The 5991-nt window shown below is 43.0% G+C and overlaps 1 long non-coding RNA gene across 5 annotated transcripts; it reads left to right on the top strand.

The window, feature by feature from the left end:
• Positions 1-238: 238 nt before the first annotated feature.
• Positions 239-5739, top strand: LOC311133462. Of its 5 annotated transcripts, none has more exons than XR_014613588.1 (4): positions 239-874; positions 1391-3958; positions 4162-4320; positions 4679-5739. It is a non-coding gene; the product is annotated as an uncharacterized lncRNA (long non-coding RNA). The 5 variants fall into 5 exon arrangements; XR_014613589.1 differs by having other exon boundaries at positions 239-2945; positions 3703-3958; XR_014613590.1 differs by having other exon boundaries at positions 239-3788; positions 3891-3958.
• The last annotated feature ends 252 nt before the right edge of the window (positions 5740-5991 follow it).

Below are 5991 nucleotides of genomic sequence, written 5' to 3'. Positions count from 1 at the left end.
TTCACTGGTTGCCCTTTTCTTGTGTCAACAGGTCACAAATCTTGCTGCTGTGATTGCACACTGTGGTATTTCACCAAACATCTATGGGAGTTTATCAAAATTGGATTTGTTTTCGAATTCTTTGTGGGTCTGTGTAATCTGAGGGAAATATGTGTCTCTAATATGGTCATACATTTGGCAGGAGGTTAGGAAGTGCAGCTCAGTTTCCACCTCATTTTGTGGGCAGTGTGCACATAGCCTGTCTTCTCTTGAGAGCCAGGTCTGCCTACGGTGACCTTTCTCAATAGCAAGGCTATGCTCACTGAGTCTGTACATAGTACACAGTGGCGGAATACCTGAACGTTTTGACTATCTGTTTAGGGCCAAACAGCATTCAGAATTCTTTCCAATGTGTCAAGTAATTCTCTTTTTTTTTTTTTTTTTTTTATTATTTGGTTGGGTCTAATTGTGTTGCTGTCCTGGGGCTCTGTGGGGTCTGTTTGTGTTTGTGAACAGAGTGCCAGGTCCAGCTTGCTAAGGGGACTCTTCTCCAGGTTCATCTCTCTGTTGGTGATTGCTTTGTTATGGAAGGTTTGGGAATCGCTTCCTTTTAGCTGGTTGTATAATTTAATGGCTCTTTTCTGGATTTTGATAATTAGCCGGTATCGGCCTAATTCTGCTCTGCATGCATTATTTGGTGTTTTACGTTGTATATCTATAGCGCTAATGGAGAATGCTCTCTCTCTCTCTTTCTCTCTTCTCTCTCTTCTCTCTCTTCTCTCTGGAGGTGATGATACGTCTGTCTGTCTTTGTGGATGAGTGAGGGCAGGCTTGTCCACTGACCAGAACTGAGTCTGTACGTCATCAGAGCCAGAGGTAGCGAGAGGGAGAAAGGGTGAGCAAGAGAAAGTGAGAGGTGGAGAGGAAATGGGAAAGGGAGAAAGAGACATGATGCCAGTTCAATCCAGTGCTGGATTTATGATTCCTTTTTTTGTCTGCCTGAAGATGGCATTAATCTAGCCTGACTACCCATCCACATTGCTCTGGCCAAACGCCACGCCCACTAGTATTTCTTCTCCACGATGAGTCTGGATTTGCTTCCCATCCTGACGTCTTCTAGAATGCAAACACATTCTGAACGATCTGATTGGTCCCAGAAACCGGTGGGTTGGACCAGACCCGGCCTATATGATGACGTTATCAACTTTGATACTCTGATTGATTAGAGAACATCCAATCGCTGATTAATTTGTTTCGTACAATGCCCCTCATTTTAACGTCAGCACAACAACTTCTAGGATGGCAGTTTCAGACAATGTATGGCGCGGTCGATTGAGAAGCGGAATTAAAATTCAGAATGAGTCATCAGGCAAGCATTAATCCTCCTTTCTCATATTTTCTCATCCTCCAGAAACCATTGATGCTCTCTCTCAGCCAGAGAAAAAAGGAGGTTAGATAATGACGCTTCCAAATGAAAAACATTGAATTAACATGCAACAGGGCCAGGAATTGTCTGTAAGTAACTACCTCAAGTCCAGGGACTCGTGTGTGTGTGTGTGTGTGTGTGTGTGTGTGTGTCAGTGAGAGTAAGATGATTATGCCTACCAGTAAGTGTGTACAGCAGGTGTCCACCTACTGGCTGATGAGATTAGTCCTGCTGACCTGTTGACTAGTCTGGGACTGGGACATCCTTGACCATGCTGTCACTGTCACCCTAATATAGGCAAGGGGTGGAGAGGGTCAGTTGACCACTCCTCAGTTTAACATAGCCTAAGATTTTCTGTGTGTGTGTGTGGTCGTCGTATGTGGACCAGGTCACCACCGTATAGACATTCATTTTATTAAGGGGCAGACAACGGAGCTGATCGTGGACTACAGGAAACGGAGGGCCGAGCACGCCCCCATCCACATCGACAGGGCTGTAGTGGAGAGGGTTGAGAGCTTCAAGTTCCTCTGTGTCCACATCACTAAGGAATAACATGGTCCACACACAGCAACACAGTCATGCAGGCACATCAATGCCTTCTCCCCTTCAGGAGGCTGAACATATTTGGAATGGGCCTGTCATGCCAAATAGTGTCCCCCTGCCAAAAAGTGTGTCCCCCTCCCTCCTCCACAATGGGATTCGATAAGCAATTAGCAAAGTTTTTTATAACTAAAACAAGATAGGCTATAGTCTGTCGTTTCAAATGGGAACAAATTAGTCATAGTGGGCAGAACAAGCAAGGAGGTGGGCAGAGCCAAGCACGAGCTAGCGAGATCCTATTGGCGCGTTCTAGCACACGTTTGCCTATTTCCGTTAGGGAATGCCTACTCTGAAGTGCACGTGTGCAATAACTCAATTCGCCTTTGCACTCCTTCTAAACAATGCCTTTTTTTCTTTTTTTTTTACTTTGGCAAAAGGTAAAGTCTACAATACTTTGTCCACTCTGTTCGTAACAGATTGTGGTTTTGGGAACAGAAAACTGTATTGAGATCAAATGTTTAATCGATGAGAAAATTAGCAGAATGTCGTTCCATCTTCTCCCACTGCCATATTTGGTAGTGAGTGGAAACGCCAAGCGGATGCTTCACATTTATACATCCGGTGAAATGTCTGTCTCATTGTTCTATCTGTGCTATTAGCATCTGTTGCTAGGGCCATTGCTAGAACATGCCAAATTCTGCCCAGTCTACGTAATGAAAGAAAAAAATCGATAGCGTTCGTTGTTATGCTGGTTGTTATGTTCTGATTGTTCTGAGGTGCGTGCAGTCAAAACACAGGGGAAAATGCGATCATTGTAATAGTTTATTTACGATATTTTTTTAGCTTTAAATCTCACTGATTTATTAGTGGATAAAGTACAAAACATGATCCATGCATGGTCATTGACGTTTACTTGCTTGCAAAACTTGATTTAGCTAGCATGAGCGTGCTGCAAGCAAGCATGGATACTGCAAATGATGGATGCAAACACTACTGTGAGGTAAGACCACTTTTCCAAATCTCTTTAGTTAGCTAGCTAGCTAAGCTTTGTTTTGTATTGTATTATTTGTGTTTTGTAGAAATTCAGTTGATTTTAAATAGCTATCTCTTATACTGAGTAGCCTATGACAAGTGCTATATCAGCTGTAAAATGTAATGGGAAAAAGGTGAACTGCATTAATTAATCTTCTGGTCATCATGAGTGATCAGATTGTACCTGGGTCTACCATTAGAGGTTGGTTTCAGACTATAGGCCTAGTCAGGGAAATGCATAAGGGGAAGGACCTGTATTGTATTAGTAGATCATAGGAAACCCTGTTGCAGTGAGGTTATTTTAGCAATTTTACATTTACATTTTTAGTCATTTAGCAGACGCTCTTATCCAGAGCGACTTACAGTTAGTGAATACATATATATATATATATATATATATATTTGTTTTATACTGGCCCCCCGTGGGAATCAAACCCACAACCCTGGCGTTGCAAACGCCATGCTCTATCAACTGAGCTACATCCCTGCCGGCCATTCCCTCCCCTACCCTGGACGACGCTGGGCCAATTGTGCGCCGCCCATGAGTCTCCCGGTCGGCTGCGACAGAGCCTGGATTCGAACCAGGATCTCTAGTGGCACAGTTAGCACTGCGATGCAGTGCCTTAGACCACTGCGCCACTCAGGAGCAATAACAGTACCCATTGAATATCAGTGTGTGTGTGTAAATGAACTGATTTCTTGCTGAATTACTACATTCATGATAGGTTGCCATGGTGTGGGCCTCTGTCAAACAACTTCCTCCCAGCAACAACAGAAATGCGTGCTGAGCTTTCAAAAATCACATCAGGAGGCAAGAGAACCAGATATTTTCCATGTTTACATTGCACAATTAATAAATACAAAAATAGCATTATCTCAATTACAAGCAGGATGTTGCCCTTGTTTTTTAAAGCTCCATTCCTCTGGAATCCCTACCATCACTGCAGCGAGTGAAACTTCAACCATGTCAATCAGCAAACGGTGAGTGACAAACAAACAAACAAATGGAACATCTCAATAGTCCAAAGGACATTCTCTCCCTGTGTCTTCTTAATCTGCACTAATGAATAATATCTGGATGATGTAAAACCTATCATCTCTCCCTTCTGTTTGAATCTTTCTCCCTCCTGATTCTGCCTCTACCTTCTCCTCATCCTGTTACTGGTTCTCTTCTCTTCCTCCAGACGATATCCTGTGTCTAGTGACGTCCAATTGCCCAACAACCAGCCCACTCGACTCGACCCCAACCCCCCCTCCCTCCTATGTCTGACCATTGGCTGCTTTCTCTCCAACTTCGACTGCCAGTCGTACCCCTCCTCAAAAAACAAACACTTCTCAGACAGGTAACCTTTCTTTCTTTTTTTATCTAAAACTTGATATAAAAACTGTCAGTCGGAACAGCACCGAACAAATCAGATTCAGTTGTTAACTAAACGTCACAATTCATTGTGCTATATCTTGAATGTTATTTAGCCCAGCTTCTAGACCGAGATTTTGTATCTCGGTCTAGCAGTATAATAGTAACCCGTCGTGCAACTTATTTATAAGCTGCCGCAGACAGGAAGTAGAATGGAGCGTGTGCTCGCAAACATTGACATCATGTTTCGTTTTGATTTGAAGGGGGGTGTTAGCATCTAACAATTTGGATTTACTTCTTTCCTGGCCACCGCTCCGTGATGCAAACAACGCATTTCTTTTCAGAACCGTCCACTGACCACGGATATACCCTCCGACATGGTAAAAGCGTAGCAAAACAGGGACAGACACAGGTCGGTAAATAAGTCACACGGTGGGTTTGTACGAAAGGTTGCCTCTCGAGATGTGCTCACTCTAGGTGTGACGCATAATTCCTTTAGTAAACACGTACACATGGTTTTGTTTGGTTATTACTGCAGTGGGTTTGTAACATGTCCGTGGTATTCAGAGCATGTTACGTTGGAAATTGAATTAGGTCCCACCCTTTCCTGGGACTTTATAGGAATTAGTCATATTCCATCCATTCAGTCATTTTTAATGCCCTAGTCATTGTGTTACTACTGCCACCTAGTGGTGCTTTAGTTTAAGCCCTTTAAATGTAGTAATATTGTCAAAGTGATGCCTTTATAGTTTATATTGTAAGTGGTGTCATATAATGTCATTGTATTTCTATGAATGTTATCCTGATATTAATGGCACTTTGTATCCTGCTCTCTCATAGAAAAACCACACATTCACTCTTCCACACCCATAGTTATGGATCAGTGGCCTTCCTAGTGATCAACCCATAGATCTGTACATACTCTGCCTGTGATATACGGTTATTCCTCCAAGTAAAAATTATGCTTTGGGGGTGTTTTTCTGCTAAGGGGACAGGACAACTTCACCCCATCAAAGGGACGATGGACGGGGCCATATACCGTCAAATCTTGGGTGAGAACCTCCTTCCCTCAGCCAGGGCATTGAAAATGGGTCGTGGATGGGTATTCCAGCATGACAATGACCAACAACACACGGCCAAGGCAACAAAGGAGTGGCTCAAGAAGAAGCACATTAAGGTCCTGGAGTGGCCTAGCCAGTCTCCAGACCTTAATCACATAGAACATCTGTGGAGGGAGCTGAAGGTTCGAGTTGCCAAACATCAGCTTCGAAACCTTAATGACTTGGAGATGATCTGCAAAGAGGAGTGGGACAAATCCCTCCTGAGATGTGTGCAAACCTGGTGGCCAACTACAAGAAACGTCTGACCTCTGTGATTGCCAACAAGGGTTTTGCCACCAAGTACTAAGTAATGTTTTGCAGAGGGGTCAAATACTTATTTTCCTCATTAAAATGCAAATCAATTTATAAAAATTTTGACATGCGTTTTTCTGGATTTTGTTGTTGTTATTCTGTCTCTCACTGTTCAAATAAACCTACCATTAAAATTATAGACTGATCATTTCTTTGTCAGTGGGCAAATGTACAAAATCAGCAGGGGATCAAATACTTTTTTCCCTCACTGTACATGATTCCATATGTGTTATTTCATAGTTTTG

This window comes from Coregonus lavaretus, assembly GCF_964263955.1.
Source record: "Coregonus lavaretus genome assembly, chromosome: 8".
Classification (NCBI taxonomy): Eukaryota; Metazoa; Chordata; class Actinopteri; order Salmoniformes; family Salmonidae; genus Coregonus; species Coregonus lavaretus.
The sequence above is the reverse complement of the archived record's forward strand: the minus strand, read 5'-3'. Positions and strand labels throughout refer to the sequence as shown.